The 16,569-nt window shown below is 50.6% G+C and overlaps 1 protein-coding gene across 1 annotated transcript in view; it reads left to right on the plus strand.

Moving 5' to 3' along the window:
* The first annotated feature begins 3,760 nt into the window (after window positions 1–3,760).
* FSTL4 (follistatin like 4) overlaps window positions 3,761–16,569 on the plus strand; it is a 2,088,981-nt gene continuing 2,076,172 nt past the window's right edge. The window contains exon 1 of the mRNA XM_086931534.1: window positions 3,761–4,044. The gene's annotated coding sequence lies outside the window, so the exon portion shown is untranslated. The remainder of the gene's footprint in view (window positions 4,045–16,569) is intronic.

Below are 16,569 nucleotides of genomic sequence, written 5' to 3' on the forward strand. Positions count from 1 at the left end.
TCACGCGCTCCAAAACACACTCTCGCCTCTTTTCCGGCACAGGCAGCACAAGGATTTTGCTGCAGGCATCGGGATGATTGTCTGATCACGGCGGTTCGAGTCGGGTGATTTAATGAGTCAAGAGTTGTTTCAGGTGAGCCGTGACATGACATGGAAGTCACGTCATGGAAGTGACACCAGAGTGAATGCTGAGTGAATGAGTGTGTTGGGTTGAATGTATGTTAGAATGAGAACATTGGTTATGAGGGGAGTCGACTTATGCTTGTAGTTGGTATAATTTGATTTCATTGAAACGAAACAAGCGTGTTATTGATTTGGAAACAATGATTATGTCACAATAATTGCTGAATCATATATGTAGACTGTTCCAACAAATAAACTTTATTTATTTTTTCACAGGCAGCACTCCCGATCATAGTCATTCACTCCAAAATTAGGGGACGTTCACTTGTCAGTTTTAATGTAAGCAGGTGATTTTGAGTTATTAGATCTCCCCCTTTTAGTGAGTTGCAACATTAGTTAACAGTGTTAGCTAATTATGCCCAAGATATAATTTAATACAAAAGTTAAAACAAAGTAATCGTCATTGGAGCAAAAGACTTACATTCTCATTGCCGGCACATAAACAACAAACTCTGTAGGTGTCTAAGAGCTATCAGGGCTTTAAGTGGGATGAAAAAACTGGGGGGAGGGGGGTCTCTCAAAGGGGTGTAGCTTAAAACACCTAAGGCTTAAAACACCTAAGCTAAAAATCTGTGTTTAGCATAGTGTGCCACCCGACTAGTATTTTGCATTATTTTAGTATTTTATTATTTTTTATTTATTTTATTATTTTTGTATTTTAGTATTTTATTGTATTTTAGTATTTTAGTATCCAGATATATGATATAACAAGTAACATCATACCTACAAGTCAGGACCATTGGCTTTGTCAATGGTTGTTAGTTGCATAAGATAAATAAGCAGCAAATATGGCTTGTATATAATATTGAAAAATCTTACACTTAAAGCCCTGGTGACACCACCAAAAATTGCTCCTCCTAAGTTTCAAAAAGAGAAGGGAAATCCAGAGAGAAATTAACTCTCTCGAAAGGATTTCCCTTCCCCTACAATGCTCACCTGGCATGACGTCATGCCGTAACTTCTCCACTAGTGAGAAGTAAGCGCTTTTGCCAGGGCACAAACCAGAGCCCGATAGAGACATTGGCAAGAAGTGTGACACACATCCTGCATCAGACACCGAGAATATAGTTGCTTATTTGCCCATTTAGGATGAATTGAGATATTTATAAAAGCAGAACTTGATGCAGAGTTAGTAAATGTTATATGGTTTTTTTATTGGTGGGCTTGCAATTGGAGATTATATAGGGTTGAAATGCAAAAATATTAAACATGTCTTTTCTAATACTAGATCTTTCATAGATTCACATGGTTGGCTTATTCGACATTGACATGCCTGGAACTCTTGGTAAACAATGTTAACATAGCAGTGTACATTAAGACTCAATAACATTGGGAGACACTGATACAGGTGCGGAGTGTGAGCAGGGGGATGCATTGGACTCACAAGTTTCACCCAATAGTGAACACTTTAAAAAATCTGACTGGACCTGACAGTAGTCCCTTTGAACAGGTGTTGCATCAGACTTGGATCTGAAAATTGTACCCCCCACCTCCCCGTTGACCACACACATGTACATTGTGTAGGAGTAACATGTACGACAGAGGAAGGGTTTTTGTTCTTTCTTGTTTCCCTCACGAAGTTGAGTACATATGTGTCTGTGTCAACTGTAACTATGCTGCAATGTTAGTTCTCTGTATTTTTTTGTTGAGGGAAAACTGAACAGTCAAATTGAAAGAAAAACTCAACAGAAAATTGCAAATACTCAGGGTGCTCTGCGCAGCCCTCTACGACTGCAAGTTCAGATAGTTAATACTTACTTGCACTAGTTAATAGACCAATAAAAAACTAGCATTACAATTATACACATGAGAAATATTTGGGCCCGGAATTTGACAGTGAGGTGAGATTCCAAATTCAAGTCCGAGACTTAAGCTCACACAATAATCACAGGGCTGCGGATGCCAGGGGCGGCATTCTGAGGGATAGCCCCGGGCGCCACAAGCTCTAGCTACGCCCCTGTACTGGTCCAGACTCTTACCTGCACAAATACTACGTTTACGGAAAGCAGATTTAGTGGTCGAGCCTTCTCCTACATCGCTCCTAAAGTATGGAACAACCTGCTTTTTCACATAAGAGCTTCCTCCTCACTTCTTGAATTTTGCAAGAGTCAGAAGACCCGGCTTTTAGAGTAGTTCTAGACTAACACCTGCTCAGCAGCAGGATACCTTCCTGAGTGATGGTGCACTCTACAAATCTGCATAACATGTTGCGCACTGAGTCGGAACTAGGTATCTGGATGAGTTAAGGGTATGGATGGGTATTCAAGACCGGGTACAACTCAGAGCTATGAAGTGGAGGCTGAAATGAGTGCATATTTCCTCAGTGATCGTCATTTGGTCAAAAAGTTGTTCACGCTACTTGGTCACCCCGTCCATGGTTTCTCTGCAGAATGCACAAAGCAATGTTCTCATACATGCTAGTTATATTTACAATTCCTTTTTGAAAACGTGTGAATCTGTCAAAACTCAGCTTCAGAATTCCCACATGGAGAGGCTATGCATGTGTGATAGAGAGAGACACTGAGGTCAATGAACTGGGAGAGATGAAAGGAAGTACACGCAGAAGAAGAAAGTGAAAAGACAGTGAGGAACTGGAAGAACCTTTTAAAGTATTAGATATACAAATTTTGAAATAGAGATGTGGGCATAAAAATTGAATAAGTGACTAATGCTGAAGGATTGATTGATGTGTAAAGTGATATGAAGGGGAGGGCATGGTGATTGAGACACACAAAGGACCCTTCCACCGACTTTTATAATGGTTAATTCACAGTCTCATATGTTGAGCATTTCCTTTCAAAATCAGGGCAGGCTAGCATTTGAAAAACCAATGGGTCTGCATCATTTAACATGTGTTTATGTGTTTGTTTTTGTGAGATATGTTTGTATGCATTAAATAACACATATATGGGCCAATTACGAGTTGGCTGGAGTTAAGTGTAGGATTTCCCACTGTCTTAGACTAACATTTTGAGCTGGTGTTAATGCACAGGCAGGAATGGGAATACTGGGGTTTACTGGGTCAGAAAACACATGCAGGCCCCTTTCTTGGGCCTAATGGAAATGTTCCCTCTCCCGTTTCCACCTGCTTTGCGCAGATGGTGAATGGGAATTACAACTAGTAAAGTGGCTTCCGGTGTCCCCACGGCCGGTATTGCCTTGCTCTGGTCCAGAGGTGCTCCCTCCCGTGGATACCTCTCTGCCCGACCAGTAATCAGGCCCGGGGAGGCTTTCAATTATAGAAAGTGGTGCACTGTGGCCAGCATAGGATGCTAGTTCACCTGTTGTAAGACACACGATTTAATGCTTCTTTTGCCACGCCCTTTTTAGAGTCCTTCCACCTTTTTCTTCCCACACAAGGTGCTGACCTTTCCACATGTGCGCTGCTGCTGTTGCTGTACTCACTGGTCCACGCTCCAGCGTGAGCATTGCCACATCTGGCTGCAACCCCCTCAACTGTGGTGGAAGTTTCTGAGGTGAGACTTTGCACTAGCCTTCCTGGGCATCTGACTGGGAAGCGCACAGGTGGCAGCGACCGAGTGGAATATGCAAATGAGCCCATGACATCAGGAGGCTCATTCCAGACAGCAGAAATAGGGCAGGCAGCATCCAGCGGCAGTGATTCCTCTCCGGCTGTGGACTGCGAGCGGCGCCTCCGACACGGATATTTTCCTTCCAGGTGTCACCCCGTCATTCAGCTCTGTGGCGATTTTTCTACCACTTTCCACTATTTCTTTTGTTTTTATTTTGACGTGAGAAGGAAAAGTGCAGGTCATTATATCTCTTTCCTGCTGAGGGATACGCTCTTTTATTTTTCTGTTCTCCTAATTCTGGAGACTTCTGAGCCGGAATAACCCAGAGGTAAGCGAAAGGCAGAAACGCGGCTGGTGTCCCACTTGTGGGACACCCCCGCGCCGCACGGCCACCAGCTGCTGCGTGCGCCACTCCGCTCTGCCCCTGCCTCGCTGCCTGCCTCGTTGCCGGCTGACGCCGCTGCCGTCTGTTTTGTTTTGTTTTTTCCCAGTATAACCTTTGTGCTTGTTTTTTTCTCCCTCGTGGCCGGCTGACGCCGCTGCCGTCTGTTTTGTTTTGTTTTTTCCCAATATAACCTCTGGGCTTGTTTTTTTCTCCCTCGTGGCCGGCTGACGCCGCTGCCGTCTGTTTTGTTTTGTTTTTTCCCAATATAACCTTTGTGCTTGTTCTTTTTCTCCCTCGTGGCCGGCTGACGCCGCTGCCGTCTGTTTAGTTTTGTTTTTTCCCAATATAACCTTTGTGCTTGTTCTTTTTCTCCCTCGTGGCCGGCTGACGCCGCTGCCGTCTGTTTTGTTTTTGTTTTGTCCCAGCATAACCTTGGTGCTTGTTTTTTGTCACTGTATTTACTTCCCCTGCTAGCGTCTTGCCTTAGCATTTGTGCCCGTTGTTTGGTCACCTTTTGCCCGTTCACGTTCTCCTTCCTGTCTGCCCGCCTACCTCGCCGCCCTCCGCCTTCCCTCCCCGCTCCCCGCTTCCCGCCACCACCGCTGACCACGCCCCTTTCCCTTCTGCTCCCGCCTCCCAGCTGCCCCGCCCACCCGCGCACTTCGCCTTAAATGGCGACCGTGCGAACGCGCAGCGATCACGCGCAGCGGGCGCGCCGATTGTGCGCCGAAGGCGCGCCAAAGGTAAGCCCGTCTGCGCCCGTCCGCGACCGGACCGCGTCCAGCGCCAGGACCCCTGGCCCACGAAGAGCCCGACCTACCCGCCTGACGTACTCCGCCGCCACCCTCATCGCTCTCAACTCCGGCCGACTCCCAGAATGCCACCAAGCCACACCACGACACACCCACGGACCTTTCAGCTGCCACGCCTGCAAGTTCTCCTGCACCCGGCCCTGCCTCGCACCAGCACCCGCCAAGTCGAACTCCAGCAGCACCCACCTCAAGTGCATCCTGCTCAACACCCGCTCCGCCCACAGACACGCCATCGAACTCTGGAACCTCCTAGACGCCACAGCCCCTGACGTTGCCTTCCTCACAGAGACCTGGATGAACGCCTCTTCAGCTCCAGACATCGCCATCGCTATCCCGGAGGGCTACAAGATCGTCCGGAGGGACCGAAACGCCAACCAGATGGGAGGAGGCATCGCCATCATCCACAGGAACACCATCCGTCTCACGACCAGCACCGACAACACCCTGACCAGCGCCGAACACCTGCATTTCCAGATCCACACCAACCCGAACACCACCCTCAGAGGCACCCTGATCTACCGACCCCCTGGACCACGCACGCAATTCAGCGAGGACATCGCCGACTTCATCAGCCCGCATGCCCTCCCCTCCGCTGACTACATCCTCCTGGGGGACCTGAACTTCCACCTGGAGAACAACAACGACCACAACACCAGCACCCTGCTCGACAACCTCGCCAACCTGGGACTCAAGCAACTGGTGTCCACCCCCACCCACCTCGCCGGACACACACTCGACGCCGTCTTCTCATCCAGCACAGACATCGTCTTCAGCCACGCCACAGAGCTTCAATGGACGGACCACAGCTGCGTCCACTTCACCTTCAAGAGAACGACGACCCACCAACACCAGCAACAGGCCGCCCGCAGAAGCTGGAACAAGATCACAGCAGACCAGCTCGCCACCTCCCTGAGCCAGCACCCTCCTGCCAGCTCAGCGAACCCCAGCCAGGCCGCCGACAACCTCACGAAGTGGATCAGCAACTGCGCGGACGAACTCGCCCCGCTGAGGACCCCGCCCAGCAGACCCGGCAGCAAGAAGGCCCCATGGTTCACCGACGAACTCAAGAGCTCCAAGAAGAACTGCCGAGCCCTCGAGAAAGTCTGGAAAAGGGACCCGACACCGGACAACAGGACCTCCTACAAACTGGCCACCCGGAAACACCACCAGCTGATCCGCGCCGCCAAGAGAACAGCATTCAAGGACCGGTTGGACAACAACGCACACAACAGCAAGGAACTCTTCAACATCGTGAAAGAGCTCTCCAACCCCAGCGCAGGAAACAACGACATCACCCCATCGCAAGACCTCTGCAACTCCCTCGCCTCATACTTCCACAACAAGATCACGGACATACACAGCAGTTTCAACAACCAACCAACGCACACCACGACCGACCAGCCACCCCCCCCCACCACCACCCTCCACGCCTGGACCCCGATCAGCACAGAAGACACCATCCGCACGATGAACTCCATCCACTCCGGATCACCAACCGACCCCTGCCCTCACCACGTCTTCAACAAGGCCGACGCTGTCATCGCACCCCACCTGCGAGACATCATCAACACATCCTTCGACACCGCCATCTTCCCCGAAAGCTGGAAACACGCCGAACTCAGCGCTCTACTCAAGAAACCAACAGCAGACCCCACCGACCTCAAGAACTACCGCCCCATCTCGCTTCTCCCGTTTCCAGCCAAAGTCATCGAGAAGACCGTCAACAAGCAGATGGCCGCCTTCCTCGAGACGAACGGATCCCTCGACCCCTCACAGTCCGGCTTCCGAGCCAAACACAGCACCGAGACCGCCCTCATCGCCGCCACCGATGACATCCGAGCCCTGATGGACAATGGAGAAACAGCGGCCCTCATCCTCCTAGACCTCTCCGCGGCATTCGACACGGTCTGCCACCGCACCCTAATACGGCGCCTCAGCAACATCGGAATCCAGGACAAGGCGCTGGAATGGATCATCTCCTTCCTCGACGGAAGAACACAGCGAGTCCGCCTACCACCGTACAAGTCAGAGGCCTCCGAAGTCATCTGCGGCGTCCCCCAAGGATCATCACTGAGCCCCACCCTCTTCAACGTCTACATGAGCCCCCTCGCGGCCATCGTACGCAAACACCACCTCAGCATCATCTCCTACGCCGACGACACCCAGCTGATCCTCTCCCTGACCAACAACCCCGCCGCCGCCAGAGCCAACCTGCACGAAGGGATGAAAGAGGTAGCCGAGTGGATGACGACCAGCCGCCTGAAACTGAACTCGGACAAGACGGAGGTCCTCATCCTGGGCTCTTCACCCTCCGCCTGGGACGACTCCTGGTGGCCTCCCGCCCTGGGCACCGCACCCAAACCGACAGACCATGCACGAAACCTGGGCTTCATCCTGGACTCCTCCCTCTCCATGACCAGGCAAGTCAACAGCGTCTCCTCGGCGTGCTTCAACATCCTACGCATGCTACGGAAGATCTTCTGGTGGATCCCCACAGAGACCAGGAAGACCGTCACCCAGGCCCTCGTCACCAGCCGACTGGACTACGGCAACGCCCTCTACGCCGGGACCACCGCCAAGCTCCAGAAGAGACTCCAGCGGATCCAAAACGCCTCAGCCAGACTCATCCTCAACATCCCACGATCCAGCCACATCTCCGGACATCTGAGAGACCTTCACTGGCTCCCCATCAACAAGAGAATCACCTTCCGCCTCCTCACCCACGCACACAAAGCCCTACACGACCAAGGCCCGAGCTACCTCAACAGCCGAGTCAACTTCTACGCTCCCAAACGCCACCTCCGATCAGCCAACCACGCCCTCGCCGCCGTCCCCCGCATCCGAAGAGCGACTACAGGAGGAAGGTCCTTCTCCTACCTGGCCGCCAAGACCTGGAACTCCCTCCCGTCCGACCTGCGCCTGACCCAAGACCACCTCTCCTTCAGGAAGAAGCTGAAGACCTGGCTGTTCGAGCAGTAGCGGCACCCCCCCTCCCCAGCGCCTTGAGACCCAACGGGTATGTAGCGCGCTTTATAAGTGTCACTGATTGATTGATTGATTGAGGAAAGGGAGCGTGCGTGTGGCGACAAGCTTAATGAGACCCGGAGCTTCAGGAGGAGGGGGAGGTGGGGAGGGGAGGGGGGGGGGAGGAGGGTAGTTTACTTTCAGCAGTTTACAGAGCCCGTCTTGTCGATGCACGGACAGAGCAGCCGAGCAGCAGCCGACCCCGCGGTGCTGGACAGCACCCTCGGAGGCTCCGCCGCCGGCTGCGAGTCTCGGGTCCTACCGCTCTCTGCGAGAAGGAGCCGGTGCAGGAGCCCCCTGAGGAGCCCCCTGAGGAGCCTCGCCGTGGGCTCGGGCTGCCTCCCTCGCTGCCCAGTCTATGAATGAAGCTGTAATCTCCACAGAGGAGGGTCTGGGTGACCGGACTTCAGTGGGTTTGGAACGGCGGGCAGGGCGGGCTTTCAGGGCCCCCGGGGTGTTTTACATGGTAGTGTGGCTGGGGAATGGAGTGTGCGTGGGGGGAGGCTGGGTCCGTGGGAAGCACCGACTGAGCTATTCCTGCAGACCACGCTTCCTTCGTTCTCCGTGGCTGTTGGTCCCGGGCTGAGAGCCCCGATCCCAGCCCTGCGCCTGCGTTGGGTCCGACTGTCATCTGTTGCTTTCAGTGCAGGGGTCTATCTGTCTGCGGGGCGTCCCCCGGGGGCATGAGGTAATCCCAATGTTGTGCTTCGATTTACTTGTCACACAGTCTTTATAAATTACGCGATGCACGACTTGGTGTTCGAAAATAGTTCCATGAAACTGCTACGAGCGTCATGTATTATGTAGAGGTGCAGGGATCCATTATCTTACCTTCAAGGCGCTAAATATGCATTAACTGTACAGAGCGAAATAACATCTGGCTGCGCCATTACCTATGAAGATTAGGGGGTTTATTCACAAGCCCTTTACGCAGCTGGTAGGTCACTCTTTGCCCATTTTAAAAGTGAAACACTGGCGGCGCAAGGGGCTTGTAAATAAGCCCCTAAATGTCTCATAAACAGGGTTTTCATTCGCACCCTTATAGCACAGATCGAGGACTGTGAGTAATGTATCAGTTGTATTTTCAAGATATTAAATGTTCAATATTATCAGAAGCCCTGACTAAGGACTTCCTATTCTGGAACCAGACATGTTTCTAGTATTCTTTTCTGCAGTTGTTTAGTTTTGTCTTAAGAATTTTGGGGGCCCCGGGCAAGATATAGTTTGGGAACCCCTTGTTCATAATTTTTCTGTTTATTGCATAATGCATGATGCCAAATAACATTTCAGAAATAGGGTTCACACTAAAAGCATTGACAAATGCCTTTCCAGAGCACCCAAAAATGCTTTAGACTCCACAGGGTTAACATAGAGGGACTCCGAGGTAGGCTTAGGCAGAAGAGAAAGAGGCTCAGATATGGAAATAGACAGAAGTAAGATAGATAAAGAGACATTTCACTTTCCCAGGGGGTCCCTCGGAAGTTTGGGGCCCTGGCCAATTGCCCACTTTGCCCGTTCCTTGAAAAGTCTCTGCAGTCGTCCTGGGGCCCCCAGGTGCACACAGCAGCGGAGTAGCAGGGTGTGGTTGAACTTAATGCAAGAAACTGAAATAATGTCCTTCCCTCTGTATAAAGAAGAAAAGGCTAACATAATTGATATGTAGTGGACTCCTTAGAGCCCTGGCCCCAGTACCACTGCACGTGCTGTACAGGCATATTCAGGGGGCACACTTTTAGGGTAATTTTGGCAGTGCCTGGTGGGCTGGTCTGACAAGTCAGTGTGTGGGCCATTTTTAAGGTCTGGCTTGACCGAGCAGCTGTTGCCAGACCATCATGTGAGAACCACCAGCAGAGGCGCCTTGGCTCAGCCCACAGAAAGAAGTACATGTTTTGTTTGGGAAGAAGTCGTGTGCTTCAACATTAAAAGTGCTTTCCATCCCCACCGCTGTGATCACTATGTTTATTTATCCAGCTGACTGAGCCTGAACTTTAATAGCATGCCTTTGTAATGCTATTAAAGTGTCTTAGATAACTGAATATTTTATGGTGTTTTACTCTGGCAGTGCCACATATGGGAGGAGGCAGTCATTAGCATACTTTGATTTTTAGGTCTGGTTGACAGTGCATTCAAAAGGCCAACCTATTGACATTGCCAATGCTTGTTTCGTTGTTTGTGGGCATGTTTTATGGTATGTTGGGCTGCTTTTTTTTTACTTTTAAGTTCCTTGGTACTAAAACAAGCATTGTCTACAGCAAGCACAAATCCATCCAGTGCTCCATACCCGACATAAAATGCATACAACGTGTCTTTACAAGTTTAAACCAGCCACAATTTGCAAATAGGGCCACTTTTTATATTCCATCTTACAGCACAGTTGTCACTAGACAATTATGTGAGCATCACTAGAGAGGGTCTTTCGCTACACAGATATGTTGCGAGCAAGCAGTACATATTTTGTTTGGGTAGTTGTTGCATGCGTCTGGCTTGACAGTGTAACTATCAGTTGACCTTTTAACCTACACCAATATTATTCTACAGTTCTTTGCTTCCCCACAAATACATATCCATAACCATGCTATGTACTGGTAATACTTCACATTCCTGGACAACCAGTGGTGCTGCTGTGCATCAGGGCCGGACTGGAAACCAAAACCGGCCCTGGCAAAGTGCTCAGCGGCCCTCCCCGGGGAGTTGTGGGTGCCGCCGAGCTCTTTGCCAGGGCCGATTTTGCTACAGGGTCGATTTTGCAGCTATGCTGCAAAAACGGCCAAGTAACAAAAACAGCCCCCAGTGGCCCCAAACTGGCCCCTACCCGTGCAGCGCACCGGGGGATTGCCCGTGCCCGCTACGGCCACTCCGGCCCTGCTGTCAATACGCTGTGGTGTGGGGGGCTGCTTGGAGAAAAAAATACAACATTTCTTTACCTTGGTGATCTTCTGCTCATGCGCCACGCATCGCTGCTCCTATGTTCCTGGCACTGCAGTCCCCATGCCCACAGGCTCCCATGCTCCTCACCCAATCCCAAAGCTGCTCTCATGCTATTACCCAGCATGAGAGAAATGTTGGGATTGGGCTAAGCATGGGCGAATTTTGCGAATCTCGCGTTCGCGAATTTTGCGGATTTGCGAACTCGCAATCCGCAAAATCCGCGAATTCTCGCGAATTTGCAGATTTTTTTTTGTGTGTCCGCGCGGGTTTCTGCCAGTTCGCGAGGGCTTTGTACAATTTCGCAAACGCGAACTTACCTGTCGGGTCGCAAGTTTCGCGAACTTGTTGTTTCTACGTGTCCAGCCTGTTTGGGACACTCTTCTTCATCACTGCCACTCTCTGTCACCACTGCCACTCTCTGACTACTCATGCCACCCTCTGGCCCACCCATGCCACCCTCTGTTTCATCACAGCACCCTCTGGTTGTCCAGTCAGTGTACATTATTGTGGCAAAGCAAAGCACACCTTCTCTGCCTCAAGTGACCTGAATTAATTTGGGGCTGATTAATGTGTCACAGAATATTTTTTTAGCTGGCACCTGCTTCCTTAGTGCTTCCTGATTAGTGATCTTTTGCACTTGCTAAGTGCTTTCATTGTTGCAAAATTAGTTACAACACCTGCCCTGCCCCAACTGACAATAATGAATTAGGGGCTGATTAATGGATTTGAACTTCCAGCCTGGCTCCTGCTTGTCTCCCTTAGCTGTAATTCAGGACCTTTGTGGCATATGTGTACCTATTCTGAGGTTCAGAGCAGGGTCACATAATAGTTGCAACTGGCAACTGAACTCTGGAGGGGCCCCTCAGGAAGCACTACAGGAAATGGCTACTAATGATGAGCCTGAACTTTTGAACCTGGCAAGTAGTTTCAGTTTTGCTAAGATCGTATTTCTGCAATTTAGCGCTTATTCTCGGGGCGCGAAGTTGTACTGGGAAGCCGCGAACTCACGCGAACAGTGCGAGCAAGCCATAAAATCCGCTGCTCGCGGATTTGCGGATTTTGCGGGAGATTCGCGAATCTCACGGATTGCGAATTTACCGAAAATCCGCAAAATCCGCGAGCGAAACGGATTTTCCGCCCATGCTTAGATTGGGCAGAGCGGGTCAGTTTCACACTCCAGCAGGGACTGGGAACCTGTACTCCGGAGCCCTGTTGACATCGCCACGGAACTGCTTGGTTTGGCCGTCCTAAAACAAGAGACCAAACCGACATGGGCATTTCAGTGCCTACCACTTCTCCTCACCCTGTGGCTGACGCTGCGACGATGGCTCTGCCCCACCCTAGACTCAGCAGACTGGAATTCTGCTGCCTTTCAGCAGTGGGGTGAGGCTTCTCTGCCATAATGGAGGAGCCATCCCTGCTGACATTTCTTGTCAGCCGGACCTATTGGCAATACTGGTTCACCTATCTAATTTGCTCATGGGGCACTTTCATTTTGGTGCCCCGGCCTATTTTCTGTCCCAGTCCGACATGTGATTGCTATGGCAGTGACGTACACTGTGGTCACTTCTTCCAGTTAACCCGGAGAGTAGAGACCCAATAAACTCTCTCTGCTCTTCGTCACACGGCCTCAACTTCCTCCTGTGCTCCGGGTGTCACAGCCACCACCCCCTAATCATCTCCCATTACACTGCCTGAAAGCTCACTCAGCTCCACAGCTTTCAGGCCGGGCACAGGGGAGCGGAAGGCTGCAGAGAGCCGCACAACTGAGATCCGCAGAGCTAGTCATCTGCGACGTGACATTCATTCTCAGATACCCACATCGCCTGCATGAGCACTCCCAGGGCCCTGCAGGGCCAGATCCGGTTGTGTCAATCCATCGCACAGTTCAGACAGTGTTTAGATCAGCCAGTCCCGTCTATGCATTATTTAAGCAACACGCGACAGGCGGCAGCGCGGGAGCTGGTCTGTCGGGGCAATGAGCCGGGATTGTGCTGCTCATGAGGCTGTGTCACGAAAGGCCGGCAATGGCCCAATAGATGCACCAGGCTTGTTTTGAAGTAACTATGCTATCTGTAGTGTATATATATACCTACCAACCTCATTCACTCTACGCATTGCTACAAACAGCACAGCTCAGAAAAAGGTAGTGTAAGGGCTCCAGGCAGTCGAGACCACAGGCATCCCAGGCTTTTGGGCTCCTCCGCCCAGCTCCGCCACTGGTTTGGTGCCACTTCACTGACGGTGTTCTCATTCTTCATTGTTGCCCCAACTAAAGATGAAACCCTGTTTCTACAGCCGCATTTAACAGGGCACCACCAGTTCCCTCCTATTTACCTTGTAGATAATTGCAGACCTTGGCAGCCACCTCTGCACAGCTCATGTCCAGAGAATGCAAGGGCACCTCTGCACATCGCATGTCCAGAGGATGCAAGGGCACTTCTGCACATCTCATGTCCAGAGGATGCAAGGGCACCTCTGCATATTTCATGTCCAGATAATGCAAGGGCACTTCTCCACAGCTCCTGTCCAGAGAATGCAAGGGCACCTCTGTACAGCTCATGTCTAGAGGATGCATGTCCAGAGAATGCAAGGGCATTTGTGCACAGCACATGTCCAGAGAATGCAAGGGCACTTGTGCACAGCTCATGTCCAGAGAATGCGAGGGCACCTCTGCACAGCTCATATCCAGAGAATGCGAGGGCACCTCTGCACATCTCATGTCCACAGAATGCAAGGGCACCTCTGACATCTCAGGTCCAGAGAATGCAAGGGCACCTCTGCACAGCTCATGTCCAGAGGATGCATGTCCAGAGAATGCAAGGGCACTTGTGCACAGTTTATGTCCAGCGAATGCAAGAGTATTTTTGCACAAGTCATGTCCAGAGAATGCAAGGGCACTTGTGAACCGTTCATTTCCTGAGAATGCACGGGCACTTGTGCACAGTTTATGTCCAGAGAATGCAAGAGCATTTTTGCACAAGTCATGTCCAGAGAATGCAAAGGCACTTTTGCACAACTCATGTCCAGTGAATGCAAAGGCACTTTTGCACAACTCATGTCCAGAGAATGCACAGGCACTTCTGCACAGCTCATGTCCAGAGAATGCAAGGGCACCTCTGCACATCGCAGGTCCAGAGAATGCTAGGGCACCTCTGCACAGCTCATGCCCAGAGAATGCATGTCCATAGAATGCAAGGGCACTTGTGCACAGTTAATTTCCAGAGAATGCAAGGGCACTTGTGCACAATTTATGTCCAGTGAATGCAAGAGAATTTTTGCACAAGTCATGTCCAGAGAATGCAAGGGCACTTGTGCACAGTTCATTTCCAGAGAATGCACGGGCACTTGTGCACAGTTTATGTCCAGAGAATGCAAGAGCATTTTTGCACAAGTCATGTCCAGAGAATGCAAGGGCACTTTTGCACAACTCATGTCCAGAGAATGCAAAGGCACTTCTGCACAACTCATGTCCAGAGAATGCACAAGCATTTCTGCACAGCTCATGTCCAGAGAATGCAAAGGCAGTTCTGCACAGCTCATGTCCAGAGAATGCAAAGGCACTTGTGCACAGCTCCTCTCTAGAGAATGCAAGGGCACCTCTGCACATCTCAGGTCCAGAGAATGCAAGGGTTCCTCTGCACAGCTCATGTCCAGAGGTTGCATGTCCAGAGTATGCAAGAGCATTTTTGCACAAGTCATGTCCAGAGAATGCAAGGGCACTTGTGCACAGTTCATTTCCAGAGAATGCAAGGGCACTTGTGCACAGTTTATGTCCAGAGAATGCAAGAGCATTTTTGCACAAGTCATGTCCAGAGAATGCAAGGGTACTTTTGCACAACTCATGTCCAGAGAATTCAAAGGCACTTTTGCACAACTCATGTCCAGAGAATGCACAGGCACTTCTGCACAACTCATGTCCAGAGAATGAAAAGGGACTTCTGCACAGCTCATGTCCAGAGAATGCAAAGGCACTTCTGCACAGCTCCTGTCTAGAGAATGCAAGGGCACCTCAGCACATCTCATGTCCACAGAATGCAAGGGCACCTCTGCACATCTCAGGTCCAGAGAATGCAAGGGCACCTTTGCACAGCTCATGTCCAGAGGATGCATGTCCAGAGAATGCAAGGGCACTTGTGCACAGCTCTTGTCCAGAGAATGCAAGGGCACTTGTGCACAGTTCATTTCCAGAGAATGTTATGTTATGTTATGTTATGTTATGTTATTCGAGATTTGTAAAGCGCACGGGCACCCAGAGGTTTCATGGCGCTAGAGGTAAGAAAGGATGGTAAGCAGTAACCTAACCGTGCGCTTGCTTGAATAACTAGGTCTTCAGTGTGCCCATGAATTCCATCAGGTTGGTGAATCTCCGGAGTGACAAGGGAAAAGAGTTCCAGATCTTTGGGGCCAAATAGGCAAATCGGCATCCGCCAAGGCGTTTCTTTTTGAAGAGGGGCAAGGAGAGGAGGGACAGGTGGGCAGAGCGGAGATTACGAGTCGGTTCGTGTTTGTTTATGAGATGGTTAATAAACTTAGGGCTTTTACCATGAAGAGCCTTAAAGGCCAAGCAGCCTACTTTGAAGGTTACCCGTTGGGCTATAGGTAGCCAATGAAGAGTGGCTAGCAATGGTTTCGCCAAACTCCTGCTGTTTCTTTTAAATATTAGTCTGGCCACCTGATTTTGCACAATCTGCAGGCGTTTAGAAAGAACCAGGGGGAGGCCTAAATAAATGGAATTGGAAAAATCTAAACGGGAGAGGACCAAGGCAATTACCACCTGGATGAGGGCAGAGTGCGTGAGCAGATGGGCAATTTTCTTAATCTTCCGTAGCTGGAAGAAACTAGATGAGATCACCGTTCCCACCTGACTTTTCAGTGAGAGATAGGAGTTAAGGGTGATCCTGAGGCTTCTCACCGAAAGAGAGGGAGACGGGGGAGATCCCATTGAAGGCGGCCAAAAATGAGGGCCCCAGCTGGTTGCACTTTTACCCGGGAGTACCAGCTCAGTCTTTCCAGGGTTGAGTTTTAGATGGTTCAACTCCATCCACCCTTGAATGTGCAGCATAGTGGCCTGAAATTCCTCAACGGAGTCTGTTGAGTTTAGTGGTATTATAAGCTGCAGGTCGTCCGCATAGTTGTATATTGTGACCTTCCTGTTTTGTAAAGAGTACAACAGCGGTTTGAGGTACAGATTGAACAGGAGGGGGGACAATGAAGAGCCCTGCGGAATGCCGTAGGTGGTGGAAAGTTTGGGTGCCTTGAAGTTCTCCAGCTTGACTGCCTGGAATCGGTCGTTCAGAAAGGACTTGACCCATCCGAGGGCCGTGCCTCGAAGGCCGGCTTGTTCGACACGGTGTAATAAGATGGTATGATCCACCGTGTCGAACGCTGCCGACAGGTCCAGGAGCACCAAGGCATGATGTATGCCATTATCGGCATTAGACCTCATTGTGTCCAGGACAGCGAGGATCACCGTCTCGGTAGAGTGCGCCTGGCGAAAGCCGGCTTGGTTGGGCTCCAGGTAGTCAGATGTCTCTATAAAATTAGAGATACAGCTAGCCACATGGGCTTCTAGAATCTTTGCACCAAAAGAAAGGAGGGATATGGGCCGGTAGTTCGATAGATTAGAAGAGTCGGCACCTGGTTTTTTAATTAATGGGACCAGCGTGGTGTTTTTAAACTAATTGGGGACTATTCCCTGCAA

Source organism: Lissotriton vulgaris, chromosome 7 (genome assembly GCF_964263255.1).
Source record: "Lissotriton vulgaris chromosome 7, aLisVul1.2, whole genome shotgun sequence".
Taxonomy (NCBI): domain Eukaryota; kingdom Metazoa; phylum Chordata; class Amphibia; order Caudata; family Salamandridae; genus Lissotriton; species Lissotriton vulgaris.